The sequence below is a fragment of the Ranitomeya variabilis genome, chromosome 5 (assembly GCF_051348905.1).
Source record: "Ranitomeya variabilis isolate aRanVar5 chromosome 5, aRanVar5.hap1, whole genome shotgun sequence".
Classification (NCBI taxonomy): Eukaryota; Metazoa; Chordata; class Amphibia; order Anura; family Dendrobatidae; genus Ranitomeya; species Ranitomeya variabilis.
The window spans coordinates 592783226-592809934 of NC_135236.1; the positions used below are offsets into that span (position 1 = coordinate 592783226).

Consider the following 26709-nt stretch of genomic DNA (forward strand, 5'->3'; position numbering starts at 1 on the left):
ACTCTATAAAACCACGTTCACGTAGATTTCCACCTCTGTCTTCATGCTCGACCCTGGACATTTTTGTCCAGACGGTGAGCAAAGAATTCAATAAGATTCCACGCTACCCGAATACTGTGAATTTAAACAGGGAAGAGAGGAATAGTCTAGTTAAACTTCAGGGAATGCGGGATATTCTAATAAAACCTGCCGACAAAGGCGGAAACGTAGTAATTTGGCCTAAACCACTCTATGAAGCAGAGGCATTCAAACAACTAAGGAGTGAGACATGCTACAAAAAACTAACGTTCAATCCTTTGGATAAATTTGTAAAGGAACTATTGGCTATCCTGAGAGAGACTAGGGACAATGGGGTGATAACTAAGGATTTATTTTCGGCACTACAAGTTGTAGAACCAGCAATACCCACATTCTATTTATTGCCTAAAATCCATAAAGACCAAACTGTACCACCAGGTAGGCCGATAATCTCGGGATGTGGAAACTTTATGGAGAACATCAATAAATATATAGACTCCAAATTACAACCCTTAGTTGAGGAGCTACCCTCATTTATTAAAGATACAAGCGATTTTTTGAAAAAAATTGATGGCCTACATATTGATAATGACACCTTATTGGTGTCATGTGACGTAGAATCTCTCTACACAAACATACGCCATAGTGATGGCTTGAGAGCAGTCCGGTACTTCCTAGAATCTTCTTCAATATCTAGAAATATGAATGAGTTTGTCTTGGAACTTCTACAATTTTCCTTGTCGCATAATTTCTTTTTATTCAAGGGGTCCTTCTACCTGCAGCTCCAGGGCACCGCAATGGGTGCTTCATTCGCGCCGGCGTATGCAAACCTATTTCTGGGGCTGTGGGAGAGGGACCTCTTGATGTCTGATCTGATGCCAGCAATGGAGCGTATCCTTTTATGGGTACGCTTCATCGATGATATATTCATCCTCTGGCAAGGACCTGTCACATCCCTGGAATCTTTTATGCTCCAGTTAAATCAAAATCTATTAAATATACATCTAACATACAAATGGGATCAAAATAAAATTGAATTTCTTGACGTGGAAGTAAAGAGGGGTGTGGATAATGTCCTCCAGACTGATCTACATCGGAAACCGACGGCAGTAAACTCATACTTACATGCATCATCATCACACCCGAAGGCAATGATAAAATCTATACCTATAGGCCAATTTTTACGCCTTCGGAGAATATGCTCAAATGAGGAAGATTTTGTGAGACAAGCTAATAATCTGAAGGAAAGATTCTTAGAGCGTGGATACAGCCGTAGATCAGTTAAAAAGGCCTATAATCGTGCCAAGTATACTACTAGACATGAGGCGTTGTATACTGTAAAACCTCGAAATAAAATACAGCCCACCAGATTTATCACCCAATTTCATGGCCAGGCTGATTTAATGCGTCATTATTTGACAAAGTCGTGGCCGATTCTACTGAGCGATCCGGTAATATCAAAATATATCAGCGAATATCCAGATATAACGTTTAGACGCTCACAAAACTTGGGTGATTCTCTTGTAAAGAGTCATTATGTCGGTGATCCATCATTGCATTCCACTTTCCTAAGTACGGCTAGACCCCAACCAGGATGCAAACCTTGTGGAAGATGTGTGGCCTGTCCGAATATTATGAGGTCACAAACATTTAGTAATAGTAAGGGCACTACAATTTACAAAATTAAACGCAATATTACATGCACATCACGTGCCGTAGTTTACTACGCTGTATGCCCTTGCCCACTTATCTACATAGGGATGACAATCCGGCAACTGAAAGTACGTACAAGAGAACATGTACTTGGTATACAGGCAGCCAGGGAAATAGAGGACACTACAATGTTGAAGACTCTACCAAGGCACTTCAAGATACATCACAATTGTGACGCCTCTCTTCTTAAAGTGGTTGGGATAGACATGATTGAACAAAAGGAGAGAGGTGGGAAGATCAGCATACCCTTGGCCCAATTAGAAACTAAATGGACTTGGCTGCTTGACACAGTATCACCCAATGGCCTCAACGAAAATATAAGCTTTGCTCCGTTTTTGTGACCATCTTATTTGCTCCATACATGTTTTATATATATATATATTTTTTATTATTTTTTAAAAATTGTATACCCGCTCCTTTTAAAAAAATTTTTGAAAAATAATTAAAAAAATTTTTAATTATTCATTTTTAAAATATTTGCTATATATCATTGGTATGGTTATCTATATGGAATATTTATAATTTTAATTCCATGATCGTAATTTTTTTAATAATTTTTCTGTATAATTTTTTCTGTATATTGTCTTCACTATGTTGTTTTTAACGTTTGCTTTTATTACCCAGGTATTTTATTTACGTACCTCTTCTGTTGCGGACCTACTCCGTGTGTTGGGCCTCCGTGCGTGGCGTTTGTGGCCGGGGGTCGGACTGTTTCCTTTTCGGATCCAATGTGGCGGTCTTCTGCATCCGTATCCGATCTTAGAGGATTTTATCTATGATTGTATAAATAATATTATAAATATATTGTGTTTAGAACATTGATTAATATAATATATATGTATCTATTGTATATAAGGTTTCTTATACGACATTGCACAGCTCTATCCAACTTCTATAAACCCTGTCCACAACTCCCCTGGTAATGAATTGTAGCCTGCACATATCCATATAGCTTTTTGCACCTACAGAATTATAAATTATATATATATTGTACCACAGTTGTGTGCACACACATCATTTAATAACCCCCCTTTTTTTGTTCACCTTCATACACCATTTCATGTGTCCCACACATACACATTATTTTTCCTGCCTATTAATGCTTCCCTGTACTTCACATCTTTGTCCGCAGTTGCCCATGTTGCTCCTGGCGTTGTGCGCATGCGCGTCCGACGCTCGGGTGCCTGGGTCGCGGCGTCTCGGTGTCCTTGGCAACACCATGTACCATCAAGTGCGTCCGGACGCGTGATGCGGCGTCCCGGACTTCCGGGTTGTTCGGGCGGCGCATGCGCCGTCCATGCGCTGGGCGCTGACATTGGCACCTCCATAAGATATTTAAACCCCCCGATCATGCAATTAGAATACCCCCTGACGAAGGACTGGATGTCCGAAACGCGCGTCGGGGTGCACATTGAGCCGCTGGCAGCCCTGTAATCATCCCTGGTAATTTGTAAGTAATCTGGCATACTTATATATTTATATAGCACGGAGCACTTTCTCTGGGCCTTTGAACCTAGATGCCCCTTGTGTCGGTCAGCAGTCATTGCACATAGCACTTTTTCTACCACATCTTTGTTGGATTGGGTCTCTTGCACCACCTAGTGGTGGATACTGGTTTTTACATATAGCACAATTTATATTAATTTTTATATATATTATTACATATTATATACACTGTTTTTGTGTTTGTATTAAATTTGACTGTTGTCCTGCACATGATTTTTGGATTTATTATGCCATTGATTGCTCTTTATCTCTATATAAATTGGCTTGCCTTATTATAAAGCGGCTCAATTTGTGCACAGTGTTGCATTGTACTATATCATTAGATAATATATACATTTTTAATATTAAGTTTTGATGTTTGTCACTATTGTTATCAAATAAAAATTAATTTTATGATAATTATTCCCTGTCACCTTCTTATTGGTCTAATTCTCTGTGTCGGGGCAGTCTTTCTAATGCATCATTAAAAGAGCTTCCTTAGAGTAAGTTTAGTGTATCTGACTACATTTTAAACTTGTGCATTGTGGAAAATGGATAGGTCTCTAAACAAAAAGGAAAAAGCAATGATTCTATCTTTTGTCTTTTCCAAAAAAGCAAAGCACGCACTCATACAAAAATATGCTAATTTTTCTGTTAGCAAAAATCATAAATATAAGCTGAAAAGGTTTTCAAAACCTCAATATGTTGGCAGCAGTGGGATTTGAACCCACGCCTCCAAAGAGACTGGAGCCTAAATCCAGCGCCTTAGACCACTCAGCCATGCTACCTTTAACAGCATGGATAATTAAGCTTCCTTAGAGAAAGTGAAGTACATTTGACAACATTTAAAATTAGTACATTTTGGAAAATGGGCATGTCTCTAAACATTAGGCAAAAACAAAGATTCTATCAACGGTCTTTATCTTAACTGAAAACTGCTAAATCATACAAATACAAAAGAAGATTATATCACATGCTAATTTGCATGCTAGCAAAATCATAAGAATAAGTACAAAAACATTTCAAGATCTCATAATACTGGCAGCAGTGAGATTAAAGCATATGCTAATTTTGCATGTTAGCATAATTATAAGAATGAGATAAAAAGGTTTAAGAGAACTCATACTAGTGGCAGCAGTGGGATTTGAACTCACAAGTCTGTTGGAATATGGGTAAGTCTCTTAACAATAGGAAAAATCAATGATTATTTCAACTGTCTTTTCCTAAACAGAAATTAACACACTCATGAAAATACAAAATCATAAGAATTAGATCAAAGGGTTCTCAAAACCTCATAATACTGGCAGCAGTGGGATTTGAATGGGCATGTCTCTAAACATTAGAAAAAAGCAAGGATTCTATCAACAGTCTTTATCTGAACTGAAAACTGCAAAATCATGCAAATACAAAAGAAGATTAAATCACATGCTAATTTGCATGTTAGCAAAATCATAAGAATAAGTACAAAAACATTTCAAGATCTCATAATACTGGCAGCAGTGGGTTTAAAGCATATGCTAATTTTGCATGTTAGCATTATTATAAGAATAAGATAAAAAGGTTTAAAAGAACTCATACTAGTGGCATTTGAACCCACAAGTCTGTTAAAATTTAGGTAAGTCTCTAAACAATAGGAACAATCAATGATTCTTTCAACTGTCTTTTCCAAAACAGAAATGCACACACTCATGGAAATACAAAATCCTCAGAATTAGATCAAAGGGTTCTCAAAACCTCATAATACTGGCAGCAGTGGGATTTGAACCCACGCCTCCAAAGAGACTGGAGCCTAAATCCAGCGCCTTAGACCACTCAGCCATGCTACCTTAAACAGCATGGATAATTAAGCTTCCTTAGAGTAAGTTTAGTGTATCTGACTACATTTTAAACTTGTGCATTGTGGAAAATGGATAGGTCTCTAAACAAAAAGGAAAAAGCAATGATTCTATCTTTTGTCTTTTCCAAAAAAGCAAAGCACACACTCATACAAAAATATGCTAATTTTTCTATTAGCAAAATCATAAATATAAGCTGAAAAGGTTTTCAAAACCTCAATATGTTGGCAGCAGTGGGATTTGAACCCACGCCTCCAAAGAGACTGGAGCCTAAATCCAGCGCCTTAGACCACTCGGCCATGCTACCTTAAACAGTATGGTTAATTAAGCTTCCTTAGAGAAAGTGAAGTACATTTGACAACATTTAAAATTAGTACATTTTGGAAAATGGGCATGTCTCTAAACATTAGGCAAAAACAAAGATTCTATCAACGGTCTTTATCTTAACTGAAAACTGCTAAATCATACAAATGCAAAAGAAGATTATATCACATGCTAATTTGCATGCTAGCAAAATCATAAGAATAAGTACAAAAACATTTCAAGATCTCATTATACTGGCAGCAGTGAGATTAAAGCATATGCTAATTTTGCATGTTAGCATAATTATAAGAATGAGATAAAAAGGTTTAAAAGAACTCATACTAGTGGCAGCAGTGGGATTTGAACTCACAAGTCTGTTGGAATATGGGTAAGTCTCTTAACAATAGGAAAAATCAAAGATTCTTTCAACTGTCTCTTCCTAAACAGAAATTAACACACTCATGAAAATACAAAATCATAAGAATTAGATCAAAGGGTTCTCAAAACCTCATAATAATGGCAGCAGTGGGATTTGAATGGGCATGTCTCTAAACATTAGAAAAAAGCAAGGATTCTTTCAACAGTCTTTATCTGAACTGAAAACTGGAAAATCATGCAAATACAAAAGAAGATTAAATCACATGCTAATTTGCATGTTAGCAAAATCATAAGAATAAGTACAAAAACATTTCAAGATCTCATAATACTGGCAGCAGTGAGATTAAAGCATATGCTAATTTTGCATGTTAGCATAATTATAAGAATGAGATAAAAAGGTTTAAAAGAACTCATACTAGTGGCAGCAGTGGGATTTGAACTCACAAGTCTGTTGGAATATGGGTAAGTCTCTTAACAATAGGAAAAATCAATGATTCTTTCAACTGTCTTTTCCTAAACAGAAATTAACACACTCATGAAAATACAAAATCATAAGAATTAGATCAAAGGGTTCTCAAAACCTCATAATAATGGCAGCAGTGGGATTTGAATGGGCATGTCTCTAAACATTAGAAAAAAGCAAGGATTCTTTCAACAGTCTTTATCTGAACTGAAAACTGGAAAATCATGCAAATACAAAAGAAGATTAAATCACATGCTAATTTGCATGTTAGCAAAATCATGAGAATAAGTACAAAAACATTTCAAGATCTCATAATACTGGCAGCAGTGGGTTTAAAGCATATGCTAATTTTGCATGTTAGCATTATTATAAGAATAAGATAAAAAGGTTTAAAATAACTCATACTAGTGGCATTTGAACCCACAAGTCTGTTAAAATTTAGGTAAGTCTCTAAACAATAGGAACAATCAATGATTCTTTCAACTGTCTTTTCCAAAACAGAAATGCACACACTCATGGAAATACAAAATCCTCAGAATTAGATCAAAGGGTTCTCAAAACCTCATAATACTGGCAGCAGTGGGATTTGAACCCACGCCTCCGAAGAGACTGGAGCCTTAATCCAGCGCCTTAGACCGCTCGGCCATGCTACCTAATGCATCATTAAAAGAGCTTCCTTAGAGTAAGTTTAGTGTATCTGACTACATTTTAAACTTGTGCATTGTGGAAAATGGATAGGTCTCTAAACAAAAAGGAAAAAGCAATGATTCTATCTTTTGTCTTTTCCAAAAAAGCAAAGCACACACTCATACAAAAATATGCTAATTTTTCTATTAGCAAAATCATAAATATAAGCTGAAAAGGTTTTCAAAACCTCAATATGTTGGCAGCAGTGGGATTTGAACCCACGCCTCCAAAGAGACTGGAGCCTAAATCCAGCGCCTTAGACCACTCGGCCATGCTACCTTAAACAGTATGGTTAATTAAGCTTCCTTAGAGAAAGTGAAGTACATTTGACAACATTTAAAATTAGTACATTTTGGAAAATGGGCATGTCTCTAAACATTAGGCAAAAACAAAGATTCTATCAACGGTCTTTATCTTAACTGAAAACTGCTAAATCATACAAATGCAAAAGAAGATTATATCACATGCTAATTTGCATGCTAGCAAAATCATAAGAATAAGTACAAAAACATTTCAAGATCTCATTATACTGGCAGCAGTGAGATTAAAGCATATGCTAATTTTGCATGTTAGCATAATTATAAGAATGAGATAAAAAGGTTTAAAAGAACTCATACTAGTGGCAGCAGTGGGATTTGAACTCACAAGTCTGTTGGAATATGGGTAAGTCTCTTAACAATAGGAAAAATCAAAGATTCTTTCAACTGTCTCTTCCTAAACAGAAATTAACACACTCATGAAAATACAAAATCATAAGAATTAGATCAAAGGGTTCTCAAAACCTCATAATAATGGCAGCAGTGGGATTTGAATGGGCATGTCTCTAAACATTAGAAAAAAGCAAGGATTCTTTCAACAGTCTTTATCTGAACTGAAAACTGGAAAATCATGCAAATACAAAAGAAGATTAAATCACATGCTAATTTGCATGTTAGCAAAATCATAAGAATAAGTACAAAAACATTTCAAGATCTCATAATACTGGCAGCAGTGGGTTTAAAGCATACGCTAATTTTGCATGTTAGCATAATTATAAGAATAAGATAAAAAGGTTTAAAAGAACTCATACTAGTGGCATTTGAACCCACAAGTCTGTTAAAATTTAGGTAAGTCTCTAAACAATAGGAACAATCAATGATTCTTTCAACTGTCTTTTCCAAAACAGAAATGCACACTCATGGAAATACAAAATACTCAGAATTAGATCAAAGGGTTCTCAAAACCTCATAATACTGGCAGCAGTGGGATTTGAACCCACGCCTCCGAAGAGACTGGAGCCTTAATCCAGCACCTTAGACCGCTCGGCCATGCTACCTAATGCGTCATTAAAAGAGCTTCCTTAGAGTAAGTTTAGTGTATCTGACTACATTTTAAACTTGTGCATTGTGGAAAATGGATAGGTCTCTAAACAAAAAGGAAAAAGCAATGATTCTATCTTTTGTCTTTTCCAAAAAAGCAAAGCACGCACTCATACAAAAATATGCTAATTTTTCTATTAGCAAAATCATAAATATAAGCTGAAAAGGTTTTCAAAACCTCAATATGTTGGCAGCAGTGGGATTTGAACCCACGCCTCCAAAGAGACTGGAGCCTAAATCCAGCGCCTTAGACCACTCGGCCATGCTACCTTAAACAGTATGGTTAATTAAGCTTCCTTAGAGAAAGTGAAGTACATTTGACAACATTTAAAATTAGTACATTTTGGAAAATGGGCATGTCTCTAAACATTAGGCAAAAACAAAGATTCTATCAACGGTCTTTATCTTAACTGAAAACTGCTAAATCATACAAATACAAAAGAAGATTATATCACATGCTAATTTGCATGCTAGCAAAATCATAAGAATAAGTACAAAAACATTTCAAGATCTCATTATACTGGCAGCAGTGAGATTAAAGCATATGCTAATTTTGCATGTTAGCATAATTATAAGAATGAGATAAAAAGGTTTAAAAGAACTCATACTAGTGGCAGCAGTGGGATTTGAACTCACAAGTCTGTTGGAATATGGGTAAGTCTCTTAACAATAGGAAAAATCAGAGATTCTTTCAACTGTCTCTTCCTAAACAGAAATTAACACACTCATGAAAATACAAAATCATAAGAATTAGATCAAAGGGTTCTCAAAACCTCATAATAATGGCAGCAGTGGGATTTGAATGGGCATGTCTCTAAACATTAGAAAAAAGCAAGGATTCTTTCAACAGTCTTTATCTGAACTGAAAACTGGAAAATCATGCAAATACAAAAGAAGATTAAATCACATGCTAATTTGCATGTTAGCAAAATCATAAGAATAAGTACAAAAACATTTCAAGATCTCATAATACTGGCAGCAGTGGGTTTAAAGCATATGCTAATTTTGCATGTTAGCATAATTATAAGAATAAGATAAAAAGGTTTAAAAGAACTCATACTAGTGGCATTTGAACCCACAAGTCTGTTAAAATTTAGGTAAGTCTCTAAACAATAGGAACAATCAATGATTCTTTCAACTGTCTTTTCCAAAACAGAAATGCACACACTCATGGAAATACAAAATCCTCAGAATTAGATCAAAGGGCTCTCAAAACCTCATAATGCTGGCAGCAGTGGGATTTGAACCCACGCCTCCGAAGAGACTGGAGCCTTAATCCAGCGCCTTAGACCGCTCGGCCATGCTACCTAATGCATCATTAAAAGAGCTTCCTTAGAGTAAGTTTAGTGTATCTGACTACATTTTAAACTTGTGCATTGTGGAAAATGGATAGGTCTCTAAACAAAAAGGAAAAAGCAATGATTCTATCTTTTGTCTTTTCCAAAAAAGCAAAGCACACACTCATACAAAAATATGCTAATTTTTCTATTAGCAAAATCATAAATATAAGCTGAAAAGGTTTTCAAAACCTCAATATGTTGGCAGCAGTGGGATTTGAACCCACGCCTCCAAAGAGACTGGAGCCTAAATCCAGCGCCTTAGACCACTCGGCCATGCTACCTTAAACAGTATGGTTAATTAAGCTTCCTTAGAGAAAGTGAAGTACATTTGACAACATTTAAAATTAGTACATTTTGGAAAATGGGCATGTCTCTAAACATTAGGCAAAAACAAAGATTCTATCAACGGTCTTTATCTTAACTGAAAACTGCTAAATCATACAAATACAAAAGAAGATTATATCACATGCTAATTTGCATGCTAGCAAAATCATAAGAATAAGTACAAAAACATTTCAAGATCTCATAATACTGGCAGCAGTGAGATTAAAGCATATGCTAATTTTGCATGTTAGCATAATTATAAGAATGAGATAAAAAGGTTTAAAAGAACTCATACTAGTGGCAGCAGTGGGATTTGAACTCACAAGTCTGTTGGAATATGGGTAAGTCTCTTAACAATAGGAAAAATCAATGATTCTTTCAACTGTCTTTTCCTAAACAGAAATTAACACACTCATGAAAATACAAAATCATAAGAATTAGATCAAAGGGTTCTCAAAACCTCATAATAATGGCAGCAGTGGGATTTGAATGGGCATGTCTCTAAACATTAGAAAAAAGCAAGGATTCTTTCAACAGTCTTTATCTGAACTGAAAACTGGAAAATCATGCAAATACAAAAGAAGATTAAATCACATGCTAATTTGCATGTTAGCAAAATCATGAGAATAAGTACAAAAACATTTCAAGATCTCATAATACTGGCAGCAGTGGGTTTAAAGCATATGCTAATTTTGCATGTTAGCATAATTATAAGAATAAGATAAAAAGGTTTAAAAGAACTCATACTAGTGGCATTTGAACCCACAAGTCTGTAAAAAATTTAGGTAAGTCTCTAAACTAAAGTCTAAAACTGTCTTTTCCAAAACAGAAATGCACACACTCATGGAAATACAAAATCCTCAGAATTAGATCAAAGGGTTCTCAAAACCTCATAATACTGGCAGCAGTGGGATTTGAACCCACGCCTCCGAAGAGACTGGAGCCTTAATCCAGCGCCTTAGACCGCTCGGCCATGCTACCTAATGCATCATTAGTAACAGACACAGAGATGACACCTTTATAAAAATATATATATATATTATCAACGTAAGAATGGAATATAGTATCAAAAGATTATAATCACTAGGTCACCCCGTGTGTCAAATTTATAGTGTAAGACCACTACCTAGAAGAGAAAGACTGCCCCGACACAGAGAATTAGACCAATAAGAAGGTGACAGGGAATAATTATCATAAAATTAATTTTTATTTGATAACAATAGTGACAAACATCAAAACTTAATATTAAAAATGTATATATTATCTAATGATATAGTACAATGCAACACTGTGCACAAATTGAGCCGCTTTATAATAAGGCAAGCCAATTTATATAGAGATAAAGAGCAATCAATGGCATAATAAATCCAAAAATCATGTGCAGGACAACAGTCAAATTTAATACAAACACAAAAACAGTGTATATAATATGTAATAATATATATAAAAATTAATATAAATTGTGCTATATGTAAAAACCAGTATCCACCACTAGGTGGTGCAAGAGACCCAATCCAACAAAGATGTGGTAGAAAAAGTGCTATGTGCAATGACTGCTGACCGACACAAGGGGCATCTAGGTTCAAAGGCACAGAGAAAGTGCTCCGTGCTATATAAATATATAAGTATGGGCCTTTGAACCTAGATGCCCCTTGTGTCGGTCAGCAGTCATTGCACATAGCACTTTTTCTACCACATCTTTGTTGGATTGGGTCTCTTGCACCACCTAGTGGTGGATACTGGTTTTTACATATAGCACAATTTATATTAATTTTTATATATATTATTACATATTATATACACTGTTTTTGTGTTTGTATTAAATTTGACTGTTGTCCTGCACATGATTTTTGGATTTATTATGCCATTGATTGCTCTTTATCTCTATATAAATTGGCTTGCCTTATTATAAAGCGGCTCAATTTGTGCACAGTGTTGCATTGTACTATATCATTAGATAATATATACATTTTTAATATTAAGTTTTGATGTTTGTCACTATTGTTATCAAATAAAAATTAATTTTATGATAATTATTCCCTGTCACCTTCTTATTGGTCTAATTCTCTGTGTCGGGGCAGTCTTTCTCTTCTAGGTAGTGGTCTTACACTATAAATTTGACACACGGGGTGACCTAGTGATTATAATCTTTTGATACTATATTCCATTCTTACGTTGATAATATATATATATATTTTTATAAAGGTGTCATCTCTGTGTCTGTTACTAATATATATACTGTGTTTTGCACAGGCTTCCTTTTGCTCTGAACATGGATTTTAGGACCAGGGAACAGACTTGGCAGGGACAAATTAATGCAGTGTTTGGCAATAGTGGTAACCCTATAACCGCTAATGGTGGTATACAATATGATGATTGTTTTCATATCATAAAGAATTTAACATATAAAAGAACAAGATCATGGTGGAACAGAGCGTTCTTGGAGAACTATGTCCAAAGGCAACTCATTCCTAGAGGCCTAAGGATTCAAGTTACACCTTCGTTTCCCATGGACGATGAGGAATTCATCAATAAATGGGAAACAATATGTAATGATACATCAAAGAAACTGATGGAGCTTCTCATACAATATAATTTGAAAATATTGACTGAAATTGATAAGTCACTAGATGAAAACCTTATGAAGGCCAAAGGTAATCTTACCCCTGAACAATTTGAGACAATCAATCCCCAATTGGAAAAATTGGTGGATCAGTGGGTAAAAGACATCCAGGGTAAACAAGCCAACAAACTTATGAGAGATCAAAAAGATCTGGCAAATGGGAAGATCTATAGATGGCGCAGAAGTATAAATAAGGACATAACTCGTGAACGTATAATGTCTACAACTTCAAGCATAAACAATGGTGATGTCTCGTGTGCCTCCTCTTCCGCCTCTACCTCTATGTCTGTCATTTCTACCCCCAAACGGAAAAGGGAACCTCGTTATGTGTCAACTAAACGGAACTTCAGATATTCCCCCGAAAGAAGTGGAAATAACAGCAAGGTAATTAATTTAAGTTCCCACAACTTTTCAGAAATAGAATTGGGGGTATTGAGCAAAGGGTTAATGTTCTGTCCCACGGGGAACTTTAATAAATTTATGGCTATTAAAGACTTGCATCTCTTTGCAAGAAAATTATTATTTAAACAACATTTTCATAATGAAGATACCAATTTACTATTCCCCACAGAGGCGGAACAGGAGGCACTAAATACCTTGGAGGAACTAGCACGTGAACATAACGAAACGGAGGGAGGTAAGATTCCAGACTCTATAAAACCACGTTCACGTAGATTTCCACCTCTGTCTTCATGCTCGACCCTGGACATTTTTGTCCAGACGGTGAGCAAAGAATTCAATAAGATTCCACGCTACCCGAATACTGTGAATTTAAACAGGGAAGAGAGGAATAGTCTAGTTAAACTTCAGGGAATGCGGGATATTCTAATAAAACCTGCCGACAAAGGCGGAAACGTAGTAATTTGGCCTAAACCACTCTATGAAGCAGAGGCATTCAAACAACTAAGGAGTGAGACATGCTACAAAAAACTAACGTTCAATCCTTTGGATAAATTTGTAAAGGAACTATTGGCTATCCTGAGAGAGACTAGGGACAATGGGGTGATAACTAAGGATTTATTTTCGGCACTACAAGTTGTAGAACCAGCAATACCCACATTCTATTTATTGCCTAAAATCCATAAAGACCAAACTGTACCACCAGGTAGGCCGATAATCTCGGGATGTGGAAACTTTATGGAGAACATCAATAAATATATAGACTCCAAATTACAACCCTTAGTTGAGGAGCTACCCTCATTTATTAAAGATACAAGCGATTTTTTGAAAAAAATTGATGGCCTACATATTGATAATGACACCTTATTGGTGTCATGTGACGTAGAATCTCTCTACACAAACATACGCCATAGTGATGGCTTGAGAGCAGTCCGGTACTTCCTAGAATCTTCTTCAATATCTAGAAATATGAATGAGTTTGTCTTGGAACTTCTACAATTTTCCTTGTCGCATAATTTCTTTTTATTCAAGGGGTCCTTCTACCTGCAGCTCCAGGGCACCGCAATGGGTGCTTCATTCGCGCCGGCGTATGCAAACCTATTTCTGGGGCTGTGGGAGAGGGACCTCTTGATGTCTGATCTGATGCCAGCAATGGAGCGTATCCTTTTATGGGTACGCTTCATCGATGATATATTCATCCTCTGGCAAGGACCTGTCACATCCCTGGAATCTTTTATGCTCCAGTTAAATCAAAATCTATTAAATATACATCTAACATACAAATGGGATCAAAATAAAATTGAATTTCTTGACGTGGAAGTAAAGAGGGGTGTGGATAATGTCCTCCAGACTGATCTACATCGGAAACCGACGGCAGTAAACTCATACTTACATGCATCATCATCACACCCGAAGGCAATGATAAAATCTATACCTATAGGCCAATTTTTACGCCTTCGGAGAATATGCTCAAATGAGGAAGATTTTGTGAGACAAGCTAATAATCTGAAGGAAAGATTCTTAGAGCGTGGATACAGCCGTAGATCAGTTAAAAAGGCCTATAATCGTGCCAAGTATACTACTAGACATGAGGCGTTGTATACTGTAAAACCTCGAAATAAAATACAGCCCACCAGATTTATCACCCAATTTCATGGCCAGGCTGATTTAATGCGTCATTATTTGACAAAGTCGTGGCCGATTCTACTGAGCGATCCGGTAATATCAAAATATATCAGCGAATATCCAGATATAACGTTTAGACGCTCACAAAACTTGGGTGATTCTCTTGTAAAGAGTCATTATGTCGGTGATCCATCATTGCATTCCACTTTCCTAAGTACGGCTAGACCCCAACCAGGATGCAAACCTTGTGGAAGATGTGTGGCCTGTCCGAATATTATGAGGTCACAAACATTTAGTAATAGTAAGGGCACTACAATTTACAAAATTAAACGCAATATTACATGCACATCACGTGCCGTAGTTTACTACGCTGTATGCCCTTGCCCACTTATCTACATAGGGATGACAATCCGGCAACTGAAAGTACGTACAAGAGAACATGTACTTGGTATACAGGCAGCCAGGGAAATAGAGGACACTACAATGTTGAAGACTCTACCAAGGCACTTCAAGATACATCACAATTGTGACGCCTCTCTTCTTAAAGTGGTTGGGATAGACATGATTGAACAAAAGGAGAGAGGTGGGAAGATCAGCATACCCTTGGCCCAATTAGAAACTAAATGGACTTGGCTGCTTGACACAGTATCACCCAATGGCCTCAACGAAAATATAAGCTTTGCTCCGTTTTTGTGACCATCTTATTTGCTCCATACATGTTTTATATATATATATATTTTTTATTATTTTTTAAAAATTGTATACCCGCTCCTTTTAAAAAAATTTTTGAAAAATAATTAAAAAAATTTTTAATTATTCATTTTTAAAATATTTGCTATATATCATTGGTATGGTTATCTATATGGAATATTTATAATTTTAATTCCATGATCGTAATTTTTTTAATAATTTTTCTGTATAATTTTTTCTGTATATTGTCTTCACTATGTTGTTTTTAACGTTTGCTTTTATTACCCAGGTATTTTATTTACGTACCTCTTCTGTTGCGGACCTACTCCGTGTGTTGGGCCTCCGTGCGTGGCGTTTGTGGCCGGGGGTCGGACTGTTTCCTTTTCGGATCCAATGTGGCGGTCTTCTGCATCCGTATCCGATCTTAGAGGATTTTATCTATGATTGTATAAATAATATTATAAATATATTGTGTTTAGAACATTGATTAATATAATATATATGTATCTATTGTATATAAGGTTTCTTATACGACATTGCACAGCTCTATCCAACTTCTATAAACCCTGTCCACAACTCCCCTGGTAATGAATTGTAGCCTGCACATATCCATATAGCTTTTTGCACCTACAGAATTATAAATTATATATATATTGTACCACAGTTGTGTGCACACACATCATTTAATAACCCCCCTTTTTTTGTTCACCTTCATACACCATTTCATGTGTCCCACACATACACATTATTTTTCCTGCCTATTAATGCTTCCCTGTACTTCACATCTTTGTCCGCAGTTGCCCATGTTGCTCCTGGCGTTGTGCGCATGCGCGTCCGACGCTCGGGTGCCTGGGTCGCGGCGTCTCGGTGTCCTTGGCAACACCATGTACCATCAAGTGCGTCCGGACGCGTGATGCGGCGTCCCGGACTTCCGGGTTGTTCGGGCGGCGCATGCGCCGTCCATGCGCTGGGCGCTGACATTGGCACCTCCATAAGATATTTAAACCCCCCGATCATGCAATTAGAATACCCCCTGACGAAGGACTGGATGTCCGAAACGCGCGTCGGGGTGCACATTGAGCCGCTGGCAGCCCTGTAATCATCCCTGGTAATTTGTAAGTAATCTGGCATACTTATATATTTATATAGCACGGAGCACTTTCTCTGGGCCTTTGAACCTAGATGCCCCTTGTGTCGGTCAGCAGTCATTGCACATAGCACTTTTTCTACCACATCTTTGTTGGATTGGGTCTCTTGCACCACCTAGTGGTGGATACTGGTTTTTACATATAGCACAATTTATATTAATTTTTATATATATTATTACATATTATATACACTGTTTTTGTGTTTGTATTAAATTTGACTGTTGTCCTGCACATGATTTTTGGATTTATTATGCCATTGATTGCTCTTTATCTCTATATAAATTGGCTTGCCTTATTATAAAGCGGCTCAATTTGTGCACAGTGTTGCATTGTACTATATCATTAGATAATATATACATTTTTAATATTAAGTTTTGATGTTTGTCACTATTGTTATCAAATAAAAATTAATTTTATGATAATTATTCCCTGTCACCTTCTTATTGGTCTAATTCTCTGTGTCGGGGCAGTCTTTCTAATGCATCATTAAAAGAGCTTCCTTAGAGTAAGTTTAGTGTATCTGACTACATTTTAAACTTGTGCATTGTGGAAAATGGATAGGTCTCTAAACAAAAAGGAAAAAGCAATGATTCTATCTTTTGTCTTTTCCAAAAAAGCAAAGCACGCACTCATACAAAAATATGCTAATTTTTCTGTTAGCAAAAATCATAAATATAAGCTGAAAAGGTTTTCAAAACCTCAATATGTTGGCAGCAGTGGGATTTGAACCCACGCCTCCAAAGAGACTGGAGCCTAAATCCAGCGCCTTAGACCACTCAGCCATGCTACCTTTAACAGCATGGATAATTAAGCTTCCTTAGAGAAAGTGAAGTACATTTGACAACATTTAAAATTAGTACATTTTGGAAAATGGGCATGTCTCTAAACATTAGGCAAAAACAAAGATTCTATCAACGGTCTTTATCTTAACTGAAAACTGCTAAATCATACAAATACAAAAGAAGATTATATCACATGCTAATTTGCATGCTAGCAAAATCATAAGAATAAGTACAAAAACATTTCAAGATCTCATAATACTGGCAGCAGTGAGATTAAAGCATATGCTAATTTTGCATGTTAGCATAATTATAAGAATGAGATAAAAAGGTTTAAGAGAACTCATACTAGTGGCAGCAGTGGGATTTGAACTCACAAGTCTGTTGGAATATGGGTAAGTCTCTTAACAATAGGAAAAATCAATGATTATTTCAACTGTCTTTTCCTAAACAGAAATTAACACACTCATGAAAATACAAAATCATAAGAATTAGATCAAAGGGTTCTCAAAACCTCATAATACTGGCAGCAGTGGGATTTGAATGGGCATGTCTCTAAACATTAGAAAAAAGCAAGGATTCTATCAACAGTCTTTATCTGAACTGAAAACTGCAAAATCATGCAAATACAAAAGAAGATTAAATCACATGCTAATTTGCATGTTAGCAAAATCATAAGAATAAGTACAAAAACATTTCAAGATCTCATAATACTGGCAGCAGTGGGTTTAAAGCATATGCTAATTTTGCATGTTAGCATTATTATAAGAATAAGATAAAAAGGTTTAAAAGAACTCATACTAGTGGCATTTGAACCCACAAGTCTGTTAAAATTTAGGTAAGTCTCTAAACAATAGGAACAATCAATGATTCTTTCAACTGTCTTTTCCAAAACAGAAATGCACACACTCATGGAAATACAAAATCCTCAGAATTAGATCAAAGGGTTCTCAAAACCTCATAATACTGGCAGCAGTGGGATTTGAACCCACGCCTCCAAAGAGACTGGAGCCTAAATCCAGCGCCTTAGACCACTCAGCCATGCTACCTTAAACAGCATGGATAATTAAGCTTCCTTAGAGTAAGTTTAGTGTATCTGACTACATTTTAAACTTGTGCATTGTGGAAAATGGATAGGTCTCTAAACAAAAAGGAAAAAGCAATGATTCTATCTTTTGTCTTTTCCAAAAAAGCAAAGCACACACTCATACAAAAATATGCTAATTTTTCTATTAGCAAAATCATAAATATAAGCTGAAAAGGTTTTCAAAACCTCAATATGTTGGCAGCAGTGGGATTTGAACCCACGCCTCCAAAGAGACTGGAGCCTAAATCCAGCGCCTTAGACCACTCGGCCATGCTACCTTAAACAGTATGGTTAATTAAGCTTCCTTAGAGAAAGTGAAGTACATTTGACAACATTTAAAATTAGTACATTTTGGAAAATGGGCATGTCTCTAAACATTAGGCAAAAACAAAGATTCTATCAACGGTCTTTATCTTAACTGAAAACTGCTAAATCATACAAATGCAAAAGAAGATTATATCACATGCTAATTTGCATGCTAGCAAAATCATAAGAATAAGTACAAAAACATTTCAAGATCTCATTATACTGGCAGCAGTGAGATTAAAGCATATGCTAATTTTGCATGTTAGCATAATTATAAGAATGAGATAAAAAGGTTTAAAAGAACTCATACTAGTGGCAGCAGTGGGATTTGAACTCACAAGTCTGTTGGAATATGGGTAAGTCTCTTAACAATAGGAAAAATCAAAGATTCTTTCAACTGTCTCTTCCTAAACAGAAATTAACACACTCATGAAAATACAAAATCATAAGAATTAGATCAAAGGGTTCTCAAAACCTCATAATAATGGCAGCAGTGGGATTTGAATGGGCATGTCTCTAAACATTAGAAAAAAGCAAGGATTCTTTCAACAGTCTTTATCTGAACTGAAAACTGGAAAATCATGCAAATACAAAAGAAGATTAAATCACATGCTAATTTGCATGTTAGCAAAATCATAAGAATAAGTACAAAAACATTTCAAGATCTCATAATACTGGCAGCAGTGGGTTTAAAGCATACGCTAATTTTGCATGTTAGCATAATTATAAGAATAAGATAAAAAGGTTTAAAAGAACTCATACTAGTGGCATTTGAACCCACAAGTCTGTTAAAATTTAGGTAAGTCTCTAAACAATAGGAACAATCAATGATTCTTTCAACTGTCTTTTCCAAAACAGAAATGCACACTCATGGAAATACAAAATACTCAGAATTAGATCAAAGGGTTCTCAAAACCTCATAATACTGGCAGCAGTGGGATTTGAACCCACGCCTCCGAAGAGACTGGAGCCTTAATCCAGCACCTTAGACCGCTCGGCCATGCTACCTAATGCGTCATTAAAAGAGCTTCCTTAGAGTAAGTTTAGTGTATCTGACTACATTTTAAACTTGTGCATTGTGGAAAATGGATAGGTCTCTAAACAAAAAGGAAAAAGCAATGATTCTATCTTTTGTCTTTTCCAAAAAAGCAAAGCACGCACTCATACAAAAATATGCTAATTTTTCTATTAGCAAAATCATAAATATAAGCTGAAAAGGTTTTCAAAACCTCAATATGTTGGCAGCAGTGGGATTTGAACCCACGCCTCCAAAGAGACTGGAGCCTAAATCCAGCGCCTTAGACCACTCGGCCATGCTACCTTAAACAGTATGGTTAATTAAGCTTCCTTAGAGAAAGTGAAGTACATTTGACAACATTTAAAATTAGTACATTTTGGAAAATGGGCATGTCTCTAAACATTAGGCAAAAACAAAGATTCTATCAACGGTCTTTATCTTAACTGAAAACTGCTAAATCATACAAATACAAAAGAAGATTATATCACATGCTAATTTGCATGCTAGCAAAATCATAAGAATAAGTACAAAAACATTTCAAGATCTCATTATACTGGCAGCAGTGAGATTAAAGCATATGCTAATTTTGCATGTTAGCATAATTATAAGAATGAGATAAAAAGGTTTAAAAGAACTCATACTAGTGGCAGCAGTGGGATTTGAACTCACAAGTCTGTTGGAATATGGGTAAGTCTCTTAACAATAGGAAAAATCAGAGATTCTTTCAACTGTCTCTTCCTAAACAGAAATTAACACACTCATGAAAATACAAAATCATAAGAATTAGATCAAAGGGTTCTCAAAACCTCATAATAATGGCAGCAGTGGGATTTGAATGGGCATGTCTCTAAACATTAGAAAAAAGCAAGGATTCTTTCAACAGTCTTTATCTGAACTGAAAACTGGAAAATCATGCAAATACAAAAGAAGATTAAATCACATGCTAATTTGCATGTTAGCAAAATCATAAGAATAAGTACAAAAACATTTCAAGATCTCATAATACTGGCAGCAGTGGGTTTAAAGCATATGCTAATTTTGCATGTTAGCATAATTATAAGAATAAGATAAAAAGGTTTAAAAGAACTCATACTAGTGGCATTTGAACCCACAAGTCTGTTAAAATTTAGGTAAGTCTCTAAACAATAGGAACAATCAATGATTCTTTCAACTGTCTTTTCCAAATCAGAAATGCACACACTCATGGAAATACAAAATACTCAGAATTAGATCAAAGGGTTCTCAAAACCTCATAATACTGGTAGCAGTGGGATTTGAACCCACGCCTCCGAAGAGACTGGAGCCTTAATCCAGCGCCTTAGACCGCTCGGCCATGCTACCTAATGCGTCATTAAAAGAGCTTCCTTAGAGTAAGTTTAGTGTATCTGACTACATTTTAAACTTGTGCATTGTGGAAAATGGATAGGTCTCTAAACAAAAAGGAAAAAGCAATGATTCTATCTTTTGTCTTTTCCAAAAAAGCAAAGCACGCACTCATACAAAAATATGCTAATTTTTCTATTAGCAAAATCATAAATATAAGCTGAAAAGGTTTTCAAAACCTCAATATGTTGGCAGCAGGGGGATTTGAACCCACGCCTCCAAAGAGACTGGAGCCTAAATCCAGCGCCTTAGACCACTCGGCCATGCTACCTTAATCAGTATGGTTAATTAAGCTTCCTTAGAGAAAGTGAAATACATTTGACAACATTTAAAATTAGTACATTTTGGAAAATGGGCATGTCTCTAAACATTAGGCAAAAACAAAGATTCTATCAACGGTCTTTATCTTAACTGAAAACTGCTAAATCATACAAATACAAAAGAAGATTATATCACATGCTAATTTGCATGCTAGCAAAATCATAAGAATAAGTACAAAAACATTTCAAGATCTCATTATACTGGCAGCAGTGAGATTAAAGCATATGCTAATTTTGCATGTTAGCATAATTATAAGAATGAGATAAAAAGGTTTAAAAGAACTCATACTAGTGGCAGCAGTGGGATTTGAACTCACAAGTCTGTTGGAATATGGGTAAGTCTCTTAACAATAGGAAAAATCAAAGATTCTTTCAACTGTCTCTTCCTAAACAGAAATTAACACACTCATGAAAATACAAAATCATAAGAATTAGATCAAAGGGTTCTCAAAACCTCATAATAATGGCAGCAGTGGCATTTGAATGGGCATGTCTCTAAACATTAGAAAAAAGCAAGGATTCTTTCAACAGTCTTTATCTGAACTGAAAACTGGAAAATCATGCAAATACAAAAGAAGATTAAATCACATGCTAATTTGCATGTTAGCAAAATCATAAGAATAAGTACAAAAACATTTCAAGATCTCATAATACTGGCAGCAGTGGGTTTAAAGCATATGCTAATTTTGCATGTTAGCATAATTATAAGAATAAGATAAAAAGGTTTAAAAGAACTCATACTAGTGGCATTTGAACCCACAAGTCTGTTAAAATTTAGGTAAGTCTCTAAACAATAGGAACAATCAATGATTCTTTCAACTGTCTTTTCCAAAACAGAAATGCACACACTCATGGAAATACAAAATACTCAGAATTAGATCAAAGGGTTCTCAAAACCTCATAATACTGGCAGCAGTGTGATTTGAACCCACGCCTCCTAAGAGACTGGAGCCTTAATCCAGCGCCTTAGACCGCTCGGCCATGCTACCTAATGCATCATTAAAAGAGCTTCCTTAGAGTAAGTTTCGTGTATCTGACTACATTTTAAACTTGTGCATTGTGGAAAATGGATAGGTCTCTAAACAAAAAGGAAAAAGCAATGATTCTATCTTTTGTCTTTTCCAAAAAAGCAAAGCACGCACTCATACAAAAATATGCTAATTTTTCTGTTAGCAAAATCATAAATATAAGCTGAAAAGGTTTTCAAAACCTCAATATGTTGGCAGCAGTGGGATTTGAACCCACGCCTCCAAAGAGACTGGAGCCTAAAGCCAGCGCCTTAGACCACTCGGCCATGCTACCCTAAACAGCATGGTTAATTAAGCTTCCTTAGAGAAAGTGAAGTACATTTGACAACATTTAAAATTAGTACATTTTGGAAAATAGGCATGTCTCTAAACATTAGAAAAAAGCAAGGATTCTTTCAACAGTCTTTATCTGAACTGAAAACTGCAAAATCATGCAAATACAAAAGAAGATTAAATCACATGCTAATTTGCATGCTAGCAAAATCATAAGAATAAGTACAAAAACATTTCAAGATCTCATAATACTGGCAGCAGTGGGTTTAAAGCATATGCTAATTTTGCATGTTAGCATAATTATAAGAATAAGATAAAAAGGTTTAAAAGAACTCATACTAGTGGCAGCAGTGGGATTTGAACTCACAAGTCTGTTGGAATATGGGTAAGTCTCTTAACAATAGGAAAAATCAAAGATTCTTTCAACTGTCTCTTCCTAAACAGAAATTAACACACTCATGAAAATACAAAATCATAAGAATTAGATCAAAGGGTTCTCAAAACCTCATAATAATGGCAGCAGTGGCATTTGAATGGGCATGTCTCTAAACATTAGAAAAAAGCAAGGATTCTTTCAACAGTCTTTATCTGAACTGAAAACTGGAAAATCATGCAAATACAAAAGAAGATTAAATCACATGCTAATTTGCATGTTAGCAAAATCATAAGAATAAGTACAAAAACATTTCAAGATCTCATAATACTGGCAGCAGTGGGTTTAAAGCATATGCTAATTTTGCATGTTAGCATAATTATAAGAATAAGATAAAAAGGTTTAAAAGAACTCATACTAGTGGCATTTGAACCCACAAGTCTGTTAAAATTTAGGTAAGTCTCTAAACTAAAGTCGAAAACTGTCTTTTCCAAAACAGAAATGCACACACTAATGGAAATACAAAATCCTCAGAATTAGATCAAAGGGTTCTCAAAACATCATAATACTGGCAGCAGTGGGATTTGAACCCACGCCTCCGAAGAGACTGGAGCCTTAATCCAGCGCCTTAGACCGCTCGGCCATGCTACATAATGCATCATTAAAAGAGCTTCCTTAGAGTAAGTTTAGTGTATCTGACTACATTTTAAACTTGTGCATTGTGGAAAATGGATAGGTCTCTAAACAAAAAGGAAAAAGCAATGATTCTATCTTTTGTCTTTTCCAAAAAAGCAAAGCACGCACTCATACAAAAATATGCTAATTTTTCTATTAGCAAAATCATAAATATAAGCTGAAAAGGTTTTCAAAACCTCAATATGTTGGCAGCAGTGGGATTTGAACCCACGCCTCCGAACAGACTGGAGCCTTAATCCAGCGCCTTAGACCACTCGGCCATGCTACCTTAAACAGCATGGTTAATTAAGCTTCCTTAGAGAAAGTGAAGTACATTTGACAACATTTAAAATTAGTACATTTTGGAAAATGGGCATGTCTCTAAACATTAGGCAAAAACAAAGATTCTATCAACGGTCTTTATCTTAACTGAAAACTGCTAAATCATACAAATACAAAAGAAGATTATATCACATGCTAATTTGCATGCTAGCAAAATCATAAGAAAAAGTACAAAAACATTTCAAGATCTCATTATACTGGCAGCAGTGAGATTAAAGCATAAGCTAATTTTGCATGTTAGCATAATTATAAGAATGAGATAAAAAGGTTTAAAAGAACTCATACTAGTGGCAGCAGTGGGATTTGAACTCACAAGTCTGTTGGAATATGGGTAAGTCTCTTAACAATAGGAAAAATCAAAGATTCTTTCAACTGTCTCTTCCTAAACAGAAATTAACACACTCATGAAAATACAAAATCATAAGAATTAGATCAAAGGGTTCTCAAAACCTCATAATAATGGCAGCAGTGGGATTTGAATGGGCATGTCTCTAAACATTAGAAAAAAGCAAGGATTCTTTCAACAGTCTTTATCTGAACTGAAAACTGGAAAATCATGCAAATACAAAAGAAGATTAAATCACATGCTAATTTGCATGTTAGCAAAATCATAAGAATAAGTACAAAAACATTTCAAGATCTCATAATACTGGCAGCAGTGGGTTTAAAGCATATGCTAATTTTGCATGTTAGCATAATTATAAGAATAAGATAAAAAGGTTTAAAAGAACTCATACTAGTGGCATTTGAACCCACAAGTCTGTTAAAATTTAGGTAAGTCTCTAAACAATAGGAACAATCAATGATTCTTTCAACTGTCTTTTCCAAAACAGAAATGCACACACTCATGGAAATACAAAATACTCAGAATTAGATCAAAGGGTTCTCAAAACCTAGTGGCATTTGAACCCACAAGTCTGTTAAAATTTAGGTAAGTCTCTAAACTAAAGTCTAAAACTGTCTTTTCCAAAACAGAAATGCACACACTCATGGAAATACAAAATCCTCAGAATTAGATCAAAGGGTTCTCAAAACCTCATAATACTGGCAGCAGTGGGATTTGAACCCACGCCTCCAAAGAGACTGGAGCCTTAATCCAGCGCCTTAGACCGCTCGGCCATGCTACCTAATGCATCATTAAAAGAGCTTCCTGAGAGTAAGTTTAGTGTATCTGACTACATTTTAAACTTGTGAATTGTGGAAAATGGATAGGTCTCTAAACAAAAAGGAAAAAGCAATGATTCTATCTTTTGTCTTTTCCAAAAAAGCAAAGCACGCACTCATACAAAAATATGCTAATTTTTCTATTAGCAAAATCATAAATATAAGCTGAAAAGGTTTTCAAAACCTCAATATGTTAGCAGCAGTGGGATTTGAACCCACGCCTCCAAAGAGACTGGAGCCTAAATCCAGCGCCTTAGACCACTCGGCCATGCTACCTTAAACAGCATGGTTAATTAAGCTTCCTTAGAGAAAGTGAAGTACATTTGACAACATTTAAAATTAGTACATTTTGGAAAATGGGCATGTCTCTAAACATTAGGCAAAAACAAAGATTCTATCAACGGTCTTTATCTTAACTGAAAACTGCTAAATCATACAAATACAAAAGAAGATTATATCACATGCTAATTTGCATGCTAGCAAAATCATAAGAATAAGTACAAAAACATTTCAAGATCTCATAATACTGGCAGCAGTGAGATTAAAGCATATGCTAATTTTGCATGTTAGCATAATTATAAGAATGAGATAAAAAGGTTTAAAAGAACTCATACTAGTGGCAGCAGTGGGATTTGAACTCACAAGTCTGTTGGAATATGGGTAAGTCTCTTAACAATAGGAAAAATCAATGATTCTTTCAACTGTCTTTTCCTAAACAGAAATTAACACACTCATGAAAATACAAAATCATAAGAATTAGATCAAAGGGTTCTCAAAACCTCATAATAATGGCAGCAGTGGGATTTGAATGGGCATGTCTCTAAACATTAGAAAAAAGCAAGGATTCTTTCAACAGTCTTTATCTGAACTGAAAACTGGAAAATCATGCAAATACAAAAGAAGATTAAATCACATGCTAATTTGCATGTTAGCAAAATCATAAGAATAAGTACAAAAACATTTCAAGATCTCATAATACTGGCAGCAGTGGGTTTAAAGCATATGCTAATTTTGCATGTTAGCATAATTATAAGAATAAGATAAAAAGGTTTAAAAGAACTCATACTAGTGGCATTTGAACCCACAAGTCTGTTAAAATTTAGGTAAGTCTCTAAACAATAGGAACAATCAATGATTCTTTCAACTGTCTTTTCCAAAACAGAAATGCACACACTCATGGAAATACAAAATACTCAGAATTAGATCAAAGGGTTCTCAAAACCTCATAATACTAGCAGCAGCGGGATTTGAACCCACGCCTCCGAAGAGACTGGAGCCTTAATCCAGCGCCTTAGACCGCTCGGCCATGCTACCTAATGCATCATTAAAAGAGCTTCCTTAGAGTAAGTTTAGTGTATCTGACTACATTTTAAACTTGTGCATTGTGGAAAATGGATAGGTCTCTAAACAAAAAGGAAAAAGCAATGATTCTATCTTTTGTCTTTTCCAAAAAAGCAAAGCACGCACTCATACAAAAATATGCTAATTTTTCTATTAGCAAAATCATAAATATAAGCTGAAAAAGTTTTCAAAACCTCAATATGTTGGCAGCAGTGGGATTTGAACCCACG

The 26709-nt window shown here is 35.5% G+C and overlaps 11 non-coding genes across 11 annotated transcripts; all 11 read right to left on the reverse strand.

Annotated features, from left to right (window-relative positions):
* Positions 1 to 5276: 5276 nt before the first annotated feature.
* On the reverse strand, positions 5277 to 5358 carry TRNAL-UAG (transfer RNA leucine (anticodon UAG)). Its single transcript has one exon. It is a non-coding gene; the product is annotated as a tRNA-Leu (tRNA).
* Positions 5359 to 6766: 1408 nt separating this feature from the next.
* Positions 6767 to 6848, reverse strand: TRNAL-AAG (transfer RNA leucine (anticodon AAG)). The gene has a single exon. It is a non-coding gene; the product is annotated as a tRNA-Leu (tRNA).
* Positions 6849 to 7079: 231 nt separating this feature from the next.
* On the reverse strand, positions 7080 to 7161 carry TRNAL-UAG (transfer RNA leucine (anticodon UAG)). The gene has a single exon. It is a non-coding gene; the product is annotated as a tRNA-Leu (tRNA).
* Positions 7162 to 8428: 1267 nt separating this feature from the next.
* TRNAL-UAG (transfer RNA leucine (anticodon UAG)) lies at positions 8429 to 8510 on the reverse strand. The gene has a single exon. It is a non-coding gene; the product is annotated as a tRNA-Leu (tRNA).
* A 956-nt stretch (positions 8511 to 9466) lies between these two features.
* Positions 9467 to 9548, reverse strand: TRNAL-AAG (transfer RNA leucine (anticodon AAG)). The gene has a single exon. It is a non-coding gene; the product is annotated as a tRNA-Leu (tRNA).
* Positions 9549 to 9779: 231 nt separating this feature from the next.
* Positions 9780 to 9861, reverse strand: TRNAL-UAG (transfer RNA leucine (anticodon UAG)). The gene has a single exon. It is a non-coding gene; the product is annotated as a tRNA-Leu (tRNA).
* Positions 9862 to 10803: 942 nt separating this feature from the next.
* On the reverse strand, positions 10804 to 10885 carry TRNAL-AAG (transfer RNA leucine (anticodon AAG)). The gene has a single exon. It is a non-coding gene; the product is annotated as a tRNA-Leu (tRNA).
* A 7567-nt stretch (positions 10886 to 18452) lies between these two features.
* On the reverse strand, positions 18453 to 18534 carry TRNAL-UAG (transfer RNA leucine (anticodon UAG)). Its single transcript has one exon. It is a non-coding gene; the product is annotated as a tRNA-Leu (tRNA).
* A 1267-nt stretch (positions 18535 to 19801) lies between these two features.
* Positions 19802 to 19883, reverse strand: TRNAL-UAG (transfer RNA leucine (anticodon UAG)). The gene has a single exon. It is a non-coding gene; the product is annotated as a tRNA-Leu (tRNA).
* Positions 19884 to 20839: 956 nt separating this feature from the next.
* On the reverse strand, positions 20840 to 20921 carry TRNAL-AAG (transfer RNA leucine (anticodon AAG)). Its single transcript has one exon. It is a non-coding gene; the product is annotated as a tRNA-Leu (tRNA).
* A 4098-nt stretch (positions 20922 to 25019) lies between these two features.
* Positions 25020 to 25101, reverse strand: TRNAL-AAG (transfer RNA leucine (anticodon AAG)). The gene has a single exon. It is a non-coding gene; the product is annotated as a tRNA-Leu (tRNA).
* Between the last annotated feature and the right edge of the window lie 1608 nt (positions 25102 to 26709).